The 15,397-nt window shown below is 32.8% G+C and overlaps 1 long non-coding RNA gene, 11 other non-coding genes and 2 pseudogenes across 61 annotated transcripts in view; all 14 read left to right on the top strand.

Moving 5' to 3' along the window:
• The window catches only part of LOC131637727 (uncharacterized), a 51,701-nt gene that overhangs the window by 16,051 nt on the left and 20,253 nt on the right, over positions 1–15,397 (top strand). For 29 of the 50 annotated variants that reach the window (XR_009294443.1, XR_009294437.1, XR_009294427.1 and 26 more), the window contains 3 exons: positions 81–7,098; positions 7,195–7,413; positions 7,617–15,348. This is a non-coding gene — a long non-coding RNA (uncharacterized LOC131637727). The remainder of the gene's footprint in view (positions 1–80; positions 7,099–7,194; positions 7,414–7,616; positions 15,349–15,397) is intronic. The other 21 variants (XR_009294418.1, XR_009294425.1, XR_009294413.1 and 18 more) reach the window with 21 other exon arrangements.
• Positions 118–196, top strand: LOC131637760 (small nucleolar RNA snoR14; annotated as a pseudogene).
• LOC131637737 (small nucleolar RNA Z101) lies at positions 385–475 on the top strand. Its single transcript, XR_009294451.1, has one exon. It is a non-coding gene; the product is annotated as a small nucleolar RNA Z101 (small nucleolar RNA).
• LOC131637746 (small nucleolar RNA snoR14) lies at positions 1,108–1,192 on the top strand. Its single transcript, XR_009294458.1, has one exon. It is a non-coding gene; the product is annotated as a small nucleolar RNA snoR14 (small nucleolar RNA).
• Positions 1,277–1,370, top strand: LOC131637753 (small nucleolar RNA Z101). Its single transcript, XR_009294465.1, has one exon. It is a non-coding gene; the product is annotated as a small nucleolar RNA Z101 (small nucleolar RNA).
• Positions 2,898–2,982, top strand: LOC131637756 (small nucleolar RNA snoR14). The gene has a single exon (XR_009294468.1). It is a non-coding gene; the product is annotated as a small nucleolar RNA snoR14 (small nucleolar RNA).
• LOC131637734 (small nucleolar RNA Z101) lies at positions 3,065–3,158 on the top strand. Its single transcript, XR_009294448.1, has one exon. It is a non-coding gene; the product is annotated as a small nucleolar RNA Z101 (small nucleolar RNA).
• On the top strand, positions 7,654–7,732 carry LOC131637759 (small nucleolar RNA snoR14; annotated as a pseudogene).
• On the top strand, positions 7,921–8,011 carry LOC131637736 (small nucleolar RNA Z101). The gene has a single exon (XR_009294450.1). It is a non-coding gene; the product is annotated as a small nucleolar RNA Z101 (small nucleolar RNA).
• LOC131637745 (small nucleolar RNA snoR14) lies at positions 8,644–8,728 on the top strand. Its single transcript, XR_009294457.1, has one exon. It is a non-coding gene; the product is annotated as a small nucleolar RNA snoR14 (small nucleolar RNA).
• On the top strand, positions 8,813–8,906 carry LOC131637741 (small nucleolar RNA Z101). Its single transcript, XR_009294454.1, has one exon. It is a non-coding gene; the product is annotated as a small nucleolar RNA Z101 (small nucleolar RNA).
• On the top strand, positions 10,434–10,518 carry LOC131637755 (small nucleolar RNA snoR14). Its single transcript, XR_009294467.1, has one exon. It is a non-coding gene; the product is annotated as a small nucleolar RNA snoR14 (small nucleolar RNA).
• On the top strand, positions 10,601–10,694 carry LOC131637733 (small nucleolar RNA Z101). Its single transcript, XR_009294447.1, has one exon. It is a non-coding gene; the product is annotated as a small nucleolar RNA Z101 (small nucleolar RNA).
• LOC131637749 (small nucleolar RNA snoR14) lies at positions 14,020–14,103 on the top strand. The gene has a single exon (XR_009294461.1). It is a non-coding gene; the product is annotated as a small nucleolar RNA snoR14 (small nucleolar RNA).

Genomic DNA, 15,397 nt, shown 5'->3' with positions numbered 1-15,397 from the left:
TATGTTAGAATGATTTCAAGTTATCCTTACCCGGATTTTTCCAAAGAATTGACTGAGAATGTAGTTGTCTAATGTTGCAGAGTTGACAAGTGATAGGCACATAGAGGGAAAAGAAAAGTGATATGATGATAGAAATTCATTTGTATCCACCGGTATTCTTTGATGTAATTCATGAATCCCGACAGGTTCTGATAAATTTCATATTTCCCTTTCTTGCTTGATTTCTTTTCTTAATTTCTTGTGTTTCTTAATTTGGTGATGTAACCTTATTAATTATTTATGGTTTTTGAATTGTTTGCTTGATTTGTTTTTTTAATTTCTTGTGTTTCTTAATTTGGTGATGTAAATTTATTAATTATTTATGGTTTTTGAATTGTTTTCAGAATTCTGCAGATGATGATGAAATTGTGTAAATGGATAATTTGCATCTGAATTTCATTAATGTTAATATCACCTTAGAGAACTAATGCCCCTAAGTCTATGGGTATATATTTTTGTTAGTTTGTTTATTGTTTTGTTTTCTCTTTTTTTGGATCCATCTAATCTAATTATGCTTTATGAAGTCTTCAATTATTTCTTAGGTCGATCTAGGGACAAAAAGAGGGAAAGACCGATTGCATTATGCATTATGAAGTTTTCAATTATTTCTTAGGTCGATCTAGAGACAAAAAGAGGGAAAGATCGATTGCATTATGCATTATGAAGTTTTCAATTATTTCTTTAGTCTATCTAGAGACAAAAAGAGGGAAAGACCAGAATTTTGAATTTAAATGCATTAGAGATGAAGATTTGTTAAAATAGTAAGTGCCTGGCCAAAGTAAAATGAGATTTATAAGACTAATCAGGGCGATCATGGTTTTGATTATTTGGTTTGAATTACTGTTGGAAAAAGGCTGCTATGGAGTAAATTGATGGAGTTGATCAAATCAAAAACATGTCAGGTGCTAGATGTTGCGTGATGGGAAAAATAGGTCAGTGGTACTGTTTGATTTATAATTAAGAATAAAAAGGCTTCATTTAAGGCATTGGTGATTCATTTGACTGAGAATATAGAATTATGCATTTCATTTACTGGTTTTCTTGTAAAATCACAGAGGGAAAAGAAAAGCGAAGTGATGATAGAAATTCATTTGTCTGTCAATCCGCTGATATTCTTTGATGAAATTCATGAATCCTGACAGGTTCTGATCGCTTTCATATTTCTCTCTCTTGCTTGATTTCTTGAGTTTCCCGATTTATTGAGTCAATTATTTATAGTTTTTGAATTGTTATCAGAATTGGGAAAATGATGAATATAAAATTATGTAAATGGGTAATTTGCATCTGAATATGGTTGATGTTAATATCACCTTGGAGAACTGATTCCCTAAATTCTTTGGATTTTTATGCTTGTTAGTCTAATTTAGTGTTTTGTTCTCTGTTTTTTGGGATCAATCTAATCTAAAATGACTTTAGCATTAAAATTATCGTAGTACTAGAATGAATTGGTCATTGCTACATGGATGGATCACTTGATTTGTGATTGAATTATATTATTATTGTCCCTTCATTGGCACTAATGGTACTGTCATAATTGAATTTGGAGAGGAACTAATAGAGATGTTGGTTGGGATTGCGAGAGATCGAAGAAATGTTGGTTGTGATTGAGAGAGATCGAAGAATCCTGAACCGAATAACACAAATTTCAAGTTTATTAAGTTGTTTTGGGATAGCTTACTTTCACATATTCATTGCTCAATTTCATTCTAATGGAAAAATAGTGTGTTGAGCTAATAATTCTTTTTAAGCAATGATTCCAAAGATTGAGAATTTGGTGACGCATAACTATTCTAATGGGAAAGTAGTATGTAGAGCTAAGAATGCGTTTTTAGCATTGATTCCAAAGATTGAGAATTCTGTGACGCTAAACTATTCTACTGGCAAAATAGTGTGTATAGCTAATAATGCTTTTTTAGCATTGATTCCAAAGATTGAGAATTCGGTGACGCATAGCTATTCTAATGGGAAAATTATGTGTAGAGCTAATAAAGCTTTTTAAGCATTGATTCCAAAGATTGAGAATTCGGTGACGCTAAACTATTCTACTGGCAAAAGTGTGTAGAGGTAATAATGCTTTTTTAGCATTGATTCCAAAGATTGAAATTGCGGCGACGCTAAACTATTCTAATGGCAAAATTGTGTGTAGAGCTAATAATGCTTTTTAGCATTGGTTCCAAAGATTGAGAATTCGGTGACGCTAAACTATTCTAACGGGAAAATAGTGTGTAGAGCTAATAATGCATTTTTAGCATTGATTCCAAAGATTGAGAATTTGGTGACGCTAAACTATTCTAATAGAAAAATAATGTGTAGTGCTAATAATTCTTTTTTAGCAATGATTCCAAAGATTGAGAATTCTGTGACCCTAAACTATTCTAATGGCAAAATAGCGTGTAGAGCTAATAATGCGTTTTTAATACTGATTCCAAAGATTGAGAGTTCGGTGAAGCTAAACTATTCTAATGGCAAAATTGTGTGTAGAGCTAATAATGCATTTTTAGCATTGATTCCAAAGATTGAGAATTTGGTGACGCTAAACTATTCTAATGGAAAAATAATGTGTAGTGCTAATAATTCTTTTTTAGCAATGATTCCAAAGATTGGGAATTCTGTGACTTTAAACTATTCTAATGGCAAAATAGCGTGTAGAGATAATAATGCGTTTTTAATATTGATTCCAAAGATTTAGATTTTGGTGAAGCGAAACTATTCTAATGTCAAAATACTGTGTAGAGCTAATGGCAAAAATTTCTAATTTGTTTATCTATATGTGGCATTAGTATTTTAAGATGACATGAGATTATAGTTGTCTAATGTTGCAGAGTTGACAAGTGATAATACATAGAGGGAAAAGAAAAGCTATATGATGATAAAAATTTATTTGTCTGTCAATCCAGTGATATTCTTTGATGTAATTCATGAATCCCGGCAAGTTCTAATCGCTTTCACATTCCTCTCTTGCTTGATTTCTTGAGTTTCTCGATTTGTTGATTAAATTATTTATGGTTTTCGAATAGTTATCAGAATTAGGCAAATGATGAATCTGAAATGGTGTAAATGGGTAATTCGCATCTATATATCGTTGATGTTAAAATCACCTTGGATAACTGATGCCGTAAATTCTATTGATTTTTATGTTTGTTAGCTTGTTTCTCTGTTTTGTTCTCTGTTTTTTTGATCCATCTAATCTATAATGATCTTAGCATTAAAATTATCATCTTACTAGAATGAATTGTTCATTGCTACATGGTTGGATCACTTGATTTGTGATTGAATTATATTATTACCGCCCCTTCATTGGCACTAATGACCCTGTCATAGTTGAATTTAGAAAGGAGGTAATATAAATGTTGGTTGTGATTGCAAGAGATCTAAGAATCCTGTCCCGAATAACATAAATTTCAATATTAGTAAGTAGTTTTGGGAAAGCGTATTTTCACATATTCATCGCTGGATTTCAATTTAATGTCAAAATAGTGTGTAGAGCTAATCATGCTTTTTTAGCATTGATACCAAAGATTGAGAATTTGGTGACGCTAAACTATTCTAATGGCAAAATAGTGTGTAGAGCTAATAATGCTTTTTTAGCATTGATTCCAAAGATTGATAATTCGGTGACGCTAAACTATTCTAATGGAAAAACAGTGTGTAGAGCTAATAATGCTTTTTTAGCATTGATTTCAAAGATTGAGAACTCGGTGACGCTAAACTATTCTAATGGGAAAATAGTGTGTAGAGCTAATAATGTGTTTTTAGCATTGATTCTAAAGATTTAGAATTTGATGAAGCTAAACTAATTTACGTCGATATCTTTAATTGGCAGCATGTGGCTAAAATGTTATATTTGTTTACAATTTAAGGTCTTAAAGGGCCGACATATGGTAGATGGAATACTCATACCAAATGAGTTAGTAAATGATGTTCAAAGTGGATATAAAAACATATATGATTTTGTGGACTGGAAATATTTAGATTATGACGGGATTTAAAATTAAATGGAGATGCTGGATTTTAGAATATCTTTGATCATCAACTATTTTAGCGTTGGTCAATGGAAGTCTCACAAAAAAATCCAAAGATGCTAAAGGTCTATCGCCTTTTTATTCTTTTGAGTGTTTAGTTCCATAGAGGTGATGTTCACTTCTCGCGTATGCAGTATGCAAATGATACCTTAATTGTGCGAAAAAGTTGGCAACACATGAGGGCCATGATGGACAATTTACAGTTATTTGAGTTAATATCTGGTCTTTAAATAAAATTTCATAAAAGTATTTTAGTTTGAGTCAAATGAATCAGCAAATCAAATTTAAGGTTGGAAATACTTCGACGTTTCTGATGGTTGTAATCATAAAATAATGAAGTTATTGAAATTGGTGATTAATAGTGTCCGGAAGATTGTCCAAGTGGAATAATTAGTGCTTATCTACATGTGGCCGAATCATCCTTCTAAACTTTGTTATAGGTATTACCGGTCTATTTCATTTCTTTCTCTAAAGCTTTGTTAGATATTATTTCTAATTTGATTCTCTCTTTAAAAATTTCTTGTGGGTTGGAAGATTGGAAAGCATAAAAATAAGTTGGGTTCATTAAAAATATGTATGCTAGGAAAGAAAGGAAGGGGGGATCTAGGTATACAAAATTCAAGGGTGTTCAACTTAACTCTTAGGAAAGTGTGTGGGTTAATGTTTTAATAAGTAAATATGGGTTGTGGGACTTTAATTACATTGGTTCTTTGAAATGTTGTGCATGAAATTAGGAAGGGGAGTTTAATCACATTTTTGGACTCCTTGGTTAAAAGGAATAATCTTGAAAAACTGGTTAGTGGGTCTGTTTGATTTAATTGAGAACAAAAAGGCTTCATTTAAGGAATTGCTGATTCATTTGACTGAGAATGAAGAATTATTCATTTCATTTGACTGTTTCTTGTAAAATTATGTGGCAATTGTATTTTAAAGTGAGATGAGATTATAGTTGTCTAATGTTGCAGAGTTGACAAGTGATAATACATAGAGGGAAAAGAAAAGCGATATGATGATAGAAATTCATTTGTTTGTCAATCCACTAATATTCTTAGTGTGTAGAGCTAATAATGCTTTTTTAGCATTTATTCCAAAGATTGAGAATTTTGTGGCCCTAAACTATTCTAATGGGAAAATAGTGTGTAGAGCTAATAATGCGTTTTTAGCATTGATTCCAAAGATTGAGAATTCGGTGAAGCTAAACTATTTTAGGTCGATATCTTTAATTGGCAGCATGTGGCTAAAAAAGTTATCTTTGATTTACAATTTGCAGTCTTAAAGGGACGACATATGGTAGTTACTCATAGAAAATGAGTTAGTAAATGATGTTCAAAGTGGATTTAAAAAAAGTATATGATTTTGTGAACCGGAAATATTTGGACTTTGACAGGATTTAACGTCAAATGAAGATGCTAGATTTCAGAGTGTCCTTGATCATCAACTATTTTAGCGTTGGTCAGTGGAAATCTCACAAAAAATCCGAAGATGGTAAAGTTCTATCGCCTTTTTATATTTTTGAGTGTTTAGTTCCCTAGAGGTGATGTTTCACTTCGTGAGGTTGTTCTCACATCAGTAGCATTGTTTTTGGTTACATTTCCTCCAAGGAGAATTACCTCCACCCATTGATCTGTTCCTCTTTCAATATATTGTTATGGTTAATTAGCACAACAGAATTCAATACAATCGCCCCTTTTCTAGCAAGAGCAGTCACATGTGAACAAAACCTCTCCTTTTGTTACAAGTCTGCTACTGGCCTTAACTGATTGAAGACCTTAAACTTCAGGAATGCAATCAATGAGATGGACTAGTTCCTCCAAATTCCTGATGTAGATGTCCAAATACTTGTGGACGCTGCGAGTATATTTTCATTTTCTGGGATTGCAATGCCGAGAAGGTTGTCCAAGTGGAATAACCGATGCTTATTTATTGATGGTCGGATCATTCTTCTGAAATCTGTCTTGTACGCATTAGTTGTTTATTCCTCTTTCTTTCTTTGAAGCCCTGAGAGGTATTATTTCTAATCTTGAGTTTCTCTTTAAAATTTTCTTATGAGGTGAAGGATTGGAAGGCAAAAAAATAAGTTAGTTCATTGGGAAAAGGTGTGCTAGGAAAGAGAGGATGGCGGTCCAGGTCTAATTTAGTCGGTTTGCAAATTGGATCGAGTAATGTGCAGTTGCATAGAGTTGCTGTGAACGTCTTGCGTCACTTGAAGCTCCCAGATCGGGATGAAATCGGCTCACAATGAAAATCATAGTGCCAATGTGATGCCGATGTCGACAATAGAGTTTGTTAGGGCAGATCTGCGAGTGGAGGTGAGACATGAATCACCATGTTAATACTGCTGATACCACCATTTGGAAGATAAGTATTTCTCACACATTCTATTCACCTAGTATGATTAACTATTGTTTGTTTACAATGTTTTGTTTGGTGATCTAATGTCATATAACTCAACTTACAATGTGTATGTGTTATCTATATGTTGTGGTGTCTATTTCTTTATGTCTTACAATGCATTTTGATTTTAGAGTTACATTTGGAAGATTGTGAAAATTGTTGGGACAAATTACCACTGCTATGATTCGAAAGGAAATTGAAGATGACACTATCAGGATGGCTGGGAAATCAAATCAAATATCTCGTACCGCCATTTGGAAGATAAGTATTTCTCACACATTCTATTCACCTAGTATGATTAACTATTGTTTGTTTACAACACTTTGTTTAGCGATCTAATGTCATATAACTCAACTTACAATGTGTATGTGTTATCTATATGTTGTGGTGTCTATTTCTGTATGTCTTGCAATGCATTTTGATTTTAGAGTTACATTTGGAAGATTGTGAAAATTGTTGCGACAAATTACCACTGCTATGATTCGAAAAGAAATTGAAGATGACACTAACAGGATGGCTAGGAAATCAAATCAAATATCTCCTGTCTCTATTCAACTCAGCATCTACCTGTCAAGTGTTGTCAATTTGATGCCGGTAGATCTGCCTGTTTTAGCAAAGGTCGCAGTAGAGGGACAACCAGAAGGTAGTGATATCTGATGCTATCAAAATTCCTAAACAAATTGATCCTGCTGGTGAAAGAACAGTTGGTGTAACATGAATACTCTATTATATGTTGCAGGTTGTTTCTACCAGGATAGTGGGTGAACCGATACGCTATTTGTATGGCGTGGCTATGATGTTTTATTAATACTTTTAAATGTTTGCAGTAAGCATCCCTAATGACAACGGCTACGTATCAAGTCTCATGGGAGGAGAAATCAAGATTGCAATGATCGGAGATGACAAGACAAGCTCTAATGTCATTGTAAAAGAGTCGGATTGAAAATGACAACAACAGGTTAGCGTTTCTTTTGCTCCTGCTTCTCGAATATGAATGGAAATGTGTCATCCTATGTTCCAAACCGAAATTATTTCCCTCCTCTTTCTAAAATCTAAATTTGGTTCTATTTTTGGTAAAGCTTATGTTAGAATGATTTCAAGTTATCCTTACCCGGATTTTTCCAAAGAATTGACTGAGAATGTAGTTGTCTAATGTTGCAGAGTTGACAAGTGATAGGCACATAGAGGGAAAAGAAAAGTGATATGATGATAGAAATTCATTTGTATCCACCGGTATTCTTTGATGTAATTCATGAATCCCGACAGGTTCTGATAAATTTCATATTTCCCTTTCTTGCTTGATTTCTTTTCTTAATTTCTTGTGTTTCTTAATTTGGTGATGTAACCTTATTAATTATTTATGGTTTTTGAATTGTTTGCTTGATTTGTTTTTTTAATTTCTTGTGTTTCTTAATTTGGTGATGTAAATTTATTAATTATTTATGGTTTTTGAATTGTTTTCAGAATTCTGCAGATGATGATGAAATTGTGTAAATGGGTAATTTGCATCTGAATTTCATTAATGTTAATATCACCTTAGAGAACTAATGCCCCTAAGTCTATGGGTATATATTTTTGTTAGTTTGTTTATTGTTTTGTTTTCTCTTTTTTTGGATCCATCTAATCTAATTATGCTTTATGAAGTCTTCAATTATTTCTTAGGTCGATCTAGGGACAAAAAGAGGGAAAGACCGATTGCATTATGCATTATGAAGTTTTCAATTATTTCTTAGGTCGATCTAGAGACAAAAAGAGGGAAAGACCGATTGCATTATGCATTATGAAGTTTTCGATTATTTCTTTAGTCTATCTAGAGACAAAAAGAGGGAAAGACCAGAATTTTGAATTTAAATGCATTAGAGATGAAGATTTGTTAAAATAGTAAGTGCCTGGCCAAAGTAAAATGAGATTTATAAGACTAATCAGGGCGATCATGGTTTTGATTATTTGGTTTGAATTACTGTTGGAAAAAGGCTGCTATGGAGTAAATTGATGGAGTTGATCAAATCAAAAACATGTCAGGTGCTAGATGTTGCGTGATGGGAAAAATAGGTCAGTGGTACTGTTTGATTTATAATTAAGAATAAAAAGGCTTCATTTAAGGCATTGGTGATTCATTTGACTGAGAATATAGAATTATGCATTTCATTTACTGGTTTTCTTGTAAAATCACAGAGGGAAAAGAAAAGCGAAGTGATGATAGAAATTCATTTGTCTGTCAATCCGCTGATATTCTTTGATGAAATTCATGAATCCTGACAGGTTCTGATCGCTTTCATATTTCTCTCTCTTGCTTGATTTCTTGAGTTTCCCGATTTATTGAGTCAATTATTTATAGTTTTTGAATTGTTATCAGAATTGGGAAAATGATGAATATAAAATTATGTAAATGGGTAATTTGCATCTGAATATGGTTGATGTTAATATCACCTTGGAGAACTGATTCCCTAAATTCTTTGGATTTTTATGCTTGTTAGTCTAATTTAGTGTTTTGTTCTCTGTTTTTTGGGATCAATCTAATCTAAAATGACTTTAGCATTAAAATTATCGTAGTACTAGAATGAATTGGTCATTGCTACATGGATGGATCACTTGATTTGTGATTGAATTATATTATTATTGTCCCTTCATTGGCACTAATGGTACTGTCATAATTGAATTTGGAGAGGAACTAATAGAGATGTTGGTTGGGATTGCGAGAGATCGAAGAAATGTTGGTTGTGATTGAGAGAGATCGAAGAATCCTGAACCGAATAACACAAATTTCAAGTTTATTAAGTTGTTTTGGGATAGCTTACTTTCACATATTCATTGCTCAATTTCATTCTAATGGAAAAATAGTGTGTTGAGCTAATAATTCTTTTTAAGCAATGATTCCAAAGATTGAGAATTTGGTGACGCATAACTATTCTAATGGGAAAGTAGTATGTAGAGCTAAGAATGCGTTTTTAGCATTGATTCCAAAGATTGAGAATTCTGTGACGCTAAACTATTCTACTGGCAAAATAGTGTGTATAGCTAATAATGCTTTTTTAGCATTGATTCCAAAGATTGAGAATTCGGTGACGCATAGCTATTCTAATGGGAAAATTATGTGTAGAGCTAATAAAGCTTTTTAAGCATTGATTCCAAAGATTGAGAATTCGGTGACGCTAAACTATTCTACTGGCAAAAGTGTGTAGAGGTAATAATGCTTTTTTAGCATTGATTCCAAAGATTGAAATTGCGGCGACGCTAAACTATTCTAATGGCAAAATTGTGTGTAGAGCTAATAATGCTTTTTAGCATTGGTTCCAAAGATTGAGAATTCGGTGACGCTAAACTATTCTAACGGGAAAATAGTGTGTAGAGCTAATAATGCATTTTTAGCATTGATTCCAAAGATTGAGAATTTGGTGACGCTAAACTATTCTAATAGAAAAATAATGTGTAGTGCTAATAATTCTTTTTTAGCAATGATTCCAAAGATTGAGAATTCTGTGACCCTAAACTATTCTAATGGCAAAATAGCGTGTAGAGCTAATAATGCGTTTTTAATACTGATTCCAAAGATTGAGAGTTCGGTGAAGCTAAACTATTCTAATGGCAAAATTGTGTGTAGAGCTAATAATGCATTTTTAGCATTGATTCCAAAGATTGAGAATTTGGTGACGCTAAACTATTCTAATGGAAAAATAATGTGTAGTGCTAATAATTCTTTTTTAGCAATGATTCCAAAGATTGGGAATTCTGTGACTTTAAACTATTCTAATGGCAAAATAGCGTGTAGAGATAATAATGCGTTTTTAATATTGATTCCAAAGATTTAGATTTTGGTGAAGCGAAACTATTCTAATGTCAAAATACTGTGTAGAGCTAATGGCAAAAATTTCTAATTTGTTTATCTATATGTGGCATTAGTATTTTAAGATGACATGAGATTATAGTTGTCTAATGTTGCAGAGTTGACAAGTGATAATACATAGAGGGAAAAGAAAAGCTATATGATGATAAAAATTTATTTGTCTGTCAATCCAGTGATATTCTTTGATGTAATTCATGAATCCCGGCAAGTTCTAATCGCTTTCACATTCCTCTCTTGCTTGATTTCTTGAGTTTCTCGATTTGTTGATTAAATTATTTATGGTTTTCGAATAGTTATCAGAATTAGGCAAATGATGAATCTGAAATGGTGTAAATGGGTAATTCGCATCTATATATCGTTGATGTTAAAATCACCTTGGATAACTGATGCCGTAAATTCTATTGATTTTTATGTTTGTTAGCTTGTTTCTCTGTTTTGTTCTCTGTTTTTTTGATCCATCTAATCTATAATGATCTTAGCATTAAAATTATCATCTTACTAGAATGAATTGTTCATTGCTACATGGTTGGATCACTTGATTTGTGATTGAATTATATTATTACCGCCCCTTCATTGGCACTAATGACCCTGTCATAGTTGAATTTAGAAAGGAGGTAATATAAATGTTGGTTGTGATTGCAAGAGATCTAAGAATCCTGTCCCGAATAACATAAATTTCAATATTAGTAAGTAGTTTTGGGAAAGCGTATTTTCACATATTCATCGCTGGATTTCAATTTAATGTCAAAATAGTGTGTAGAGCTAATCATGCTTTTTTAGCATTGATACCAAAGATTGAGAATTTGGTGACGCTAAACTATTCTAATGGCAAAATAGTGTGTAGAGCTAATAATGCTTTTTTAGCATTGATTCCAAAGATTGATAATTCGGTGACGCTAAACTATTCTAATGGAAAAACAGTGTGTAGAGCTAATAATGCTTTTTTAGCATTGATTTCAAAGATTGAGAACTCGGTGACGCTAAACTATTCTAATGGGAAAATAGTGTGTAGAGCTAATAATGTGTTTTTAGCATTGATTCTAAAGATTTAGAATTTGATGAAGCTAAACTAATTTACGTCGATATCTTTAATTGGCAGCATGTGGCTAAAATGTTATATTTGTTTACAATTTAAGGTCTTAAAGGGCCGACATATGGTAGATGGAATACTCATACCAAATGAGTTAGTAAATGATGTTCAAAGTGGATATAAAAACATATATGATTTTGTGGACTGGAAATATTTAGATTATGACGGGATTTAAAATTAAATGGAGATGCTGGATTTTAGAATATCTTTGATCATCAACTATTTTAGCGTTGGTCAATGGAAGTCTCACAAAAAAATCCAAAGATGCTAAAGGTCTATCGCCTTTTTATTCTTTTGAGTGTTTAGTTCCATAGAGGTGATGTTCACTTCTCGCGTATGCAGTATGCAAATGATACCTTAATTGTGCGAAAAAGTTGGCAACACATGAGGGCCATGATGGACAATTTACAGTTATTTGAGTTAATATCTGGTCTTTAAATAAAATTTCATAAAAGTATTTTAGTTTGAGTCAAATGAATCAGCAAATCAAATTTAAGGTTGGAAATACTTCGACGTTTCTGATGGTTGTAATCATAAAATAATGAAGTTATTGAAATTGGTGATTAATAGTGTCCGGAAGATTGTCCAAGTGGAATAATTAGTGCTTATCTACATGTGGCCGAATCATCCTTCTAAACATTGTTATAGGTATTACCGGTCTATTTCATTTCTTTCTCTAAAGCTTTGTTAGATATTATTTCTAATTTGATTCTCTCTTTAAAAATTTCTTGTGGGTTGGAAGATTGGAAAGCATAAAAATAAGTTGGGTTCATTAAAAATATGTATGCTAGGAAAGAAAGGAAGGGGGGATCTAGGTATACAAAATTCAAGGGTGTTCAACTTAACTCTTAGGAAAGTGTGTGGGTTAATGTTTTAATAAGTAAATATGGGTTGTGGGACTTTAATTACATTGGTTCTTTGAAATGTTGTGCATGAAATTAGGAAGGGGAGTTTAATCACATTTTTGGACTCCTTGGTTAAAAGGAATAATCTTGAAAAACTGGTTAGTGGGTCTGTTTGATTTAATTGAGAACAAAAAGGCTTCATTTAAGGAATTGCTGATTCATTTGACTGAGAATGAAGAATTATTCATTTCATTTGACTGTTTCTTGTAAAATTATGTGGCAATTGTATTTTAAAGTGAGATGAGATTATAGTTGTCTAATGTTGCAGAGTTGACAAGTGATAATACATAGAGGGAAAAGAAAAGCGATATGATGATAGAAATTCATTTGTTTGTCAATCCACTAATATTCTTAGTGTGTAGAGCTAATAATGCTTTTTTAGCATTTATTCCAAAGATTGAGAATTTTGTGGCCCTAAACTATTCTAATGGGAAAATAGTGTGTAGAGCTAATAATGCGTTTTTAGCATTGATTCCAAAGATTGAGAATTCGGTGAAGCTAAACTATTTTAGGTCGATATCTTTAATTGGCAGCATGTGGCTAAAAAAGTTATCTTTGATTTACAATTTGCAGTCTTAAAGGGACGACATATGGTAGTTACTCATAGAAAATGAGTTAGTAAATGATGTTCAAAGTGGATTTAAAAAAAGTATATGATTTTGTGAACCGGAAATATTTGGACTTTGACAGGATTTAACGTCAAATGAAGATGCTAGATTTCAGAGTGTCCTTGATCATCAACTATTTTAGCGTTGGTCAGTGGAAATCTCACAAAAAATCCGAAGATGGTAAAGTTCTATCGCCTTTTTATATTTTTGAGTGTTTAGTTCCCTAGAGGTGATGTTTCACTTCTCGCATATGCAGTATGCAAATGATACTTTAATTGTGGGAAAAAGTTGGCAACACATGAGGGCCATGATGGCAAATTTACAGTTATTTGAGTTAATATCCGGTCTTTAAATAAACTTTCATAAAAGTCTTTTGGTTTGAGTCAGATGAATCAGCAAATCAAATTTTAAGGTTGGAAATAATTGGATGTTTCTGATGGTTGTAATCATATAAGAAAGAAGTTATTGAAATTGGTGATTAATATAGTGTCAGGAAGATTGTTCAATAATTAGTGCTTATCTACATGTGGCCGAATCATCCTTCTAAACATTGTTATACGCATTACTTGTAAATTTATTTCTTTCTTTAAAGGTATGTTAGATATTATTTCTAATTTGATTCTCTCTTTAAAAATTTCTTGTGGGTTTAGCATAAAAATAATTCAAGGGTGTTCGAAATTCAAGGGTGTTCAACCTAACTTTATTAGGAAAGTGCGTGGGTTAAGGTTTTAAAAAGTAAATATTGTGAAATATTTGGTAAAGTGAGTAAAATTGAGAGAATGAGGTCAGCTTGGTGGCAGGACATAAAAATGGTGGAAAGTGGGTCGTGGGACTTTAAATTAAATTGGTTCTTTGAAAGGTTGTGCATGAAATTAGGAAGTGGAGTTGAATCACATTTTTGGACTCCTTGGATAAAAGGAATACTCTTGAAAAATAGGTTAGTGGTACGGTTTGATTTATAATCGAGAACAAAAAGGCTTCATTTAAGGCATTGGTGTTTCATTTGACTGGTTTTCTTGTAAAATCATGTGGCAAATTGAATTTTTAGGGGACATGTGGTTATAGTTGTCTAATGTTACAGAGTTGGCAAGTGATAATACATAGAGGGAAAAGAAAAGCGATATGATGATAGAAATTCACTGTCTATCAATTCACTGATATTCTTTGATGTAATTCATGAATCCCGACAGGTTCTGATCGCATTCATATTTCCCTCTTGTGCTTGATTTGTTTATTTCTTGAAGAAAAGCAGGGGCTATATTGAATATATTGTCATTATATTTCGTTAGTCCTATTCCAAATCCAGATAGAGATTCGAGAACATTGTGACTAGTCCGATGAAACTCGCAAGTGCAGTATAGCTCGAGAAATGAGATACATGTCGCGATTGGTTCAAACAAGATGATGCAACTCAGAAGCTCGACACAGGATGTGACTATAAATCAGAAGGACTTACAATCTCCAATACCCGGTAACATTGACCGATCCCATAAATAAGCTTTTTTACATATACTATATAGCGATGCAGTAATGTTTTTGCTGGTTAAACATTTGCGAGCTAATAATTACAGAACATATAATAAATATTCATGTGCTGTCTGACCTAAGTTATTGGTAGGATGAATGCTAAATGGGATTATTTTGTTGTTTGTAATGGATTTTGATTTTGCCATGGTTACCTGCACATGTGAGTAATGGTAGAGAAGATGGATATTAAATGAATTTGATTCACTTATTGAGTATGTTGAAGCAGCTTTTGGGAGAAATCTCCGTCAAAGTTTCACTTATCTGGTGTAGAATTTACGTCGTATAATTTAGTCGGTTTGCAAATTCTTATCGAGTAGTATTCTTGAGCAGAGGGGATCTGATTGTTATAGGTGAATTGGATGGACAATATTCTGTGTTTGTAGAATGTGCAGTTGCATAGAGCTGCTGTGAATGTCTTGCGTCACTCAAAGCTCCCATATCGGGATGAAATCGACTCACAATGAAAACCATAGTGGCAATGTGATGCCGGTGTCGACGATAAAGTTTGTTAGGGCAGATCTGTGAGTGGAGGTGAGACATGAATCCCCGTGTTAATACTGCTGATACCGCCATTTGGAAGATAAGTATTTCTCACACATTCTATTCACATAGTATGATTAACTATTATTTGTTTACAATGCTTTGTTTGATGATCCAATGTCATATAACTCAACTTATAATGTCTATGTGTTATCTATATGTTGTGGTGTCGATTTCTGTATGTCTTGCAATGCATTTTGATTTTAGAGTTACATTTGGAAGATTGTGAAAATTGTTGGGACTAACAGGATGGCTGGGAAATCAAATCAAATATCTCCTGTCTCTATTCATCTCAGCATCTACCTGCCAAGTGTTGTCAATTTGATGCCGGTAGATCTGCCTATTTTAGAAAAGGTCGCAATAGAGGGACAACCAGAAGGTAGTGACATCTAATGCTATCAAAATTCCTAATTAAGTTAATCCTGCTG

The sequence above is a fragment of the Vicia villosa genome, unplaced genomic scaffold (genome assembly GCF_029867415.1).
Source record: "Vicia villosa cultivar HV-30 ecotype Madison, WI unplaced genomic scaffold, Vvil1.0 ctg.002076F_1_1, whole genome shotgun sequence".
Taxonomy (NCBI): domain Eukaryota; kingdom Viridiplantae; phylum Streptophyta; class Magnoliopsida; order Fabales; family Fabaceae; genus Vicia; species Vicia villosa.
Note: the sequence above shows the minus strand (reverse complement) of the source record. Positions and strands in the feature narration are given on the sequence as shown.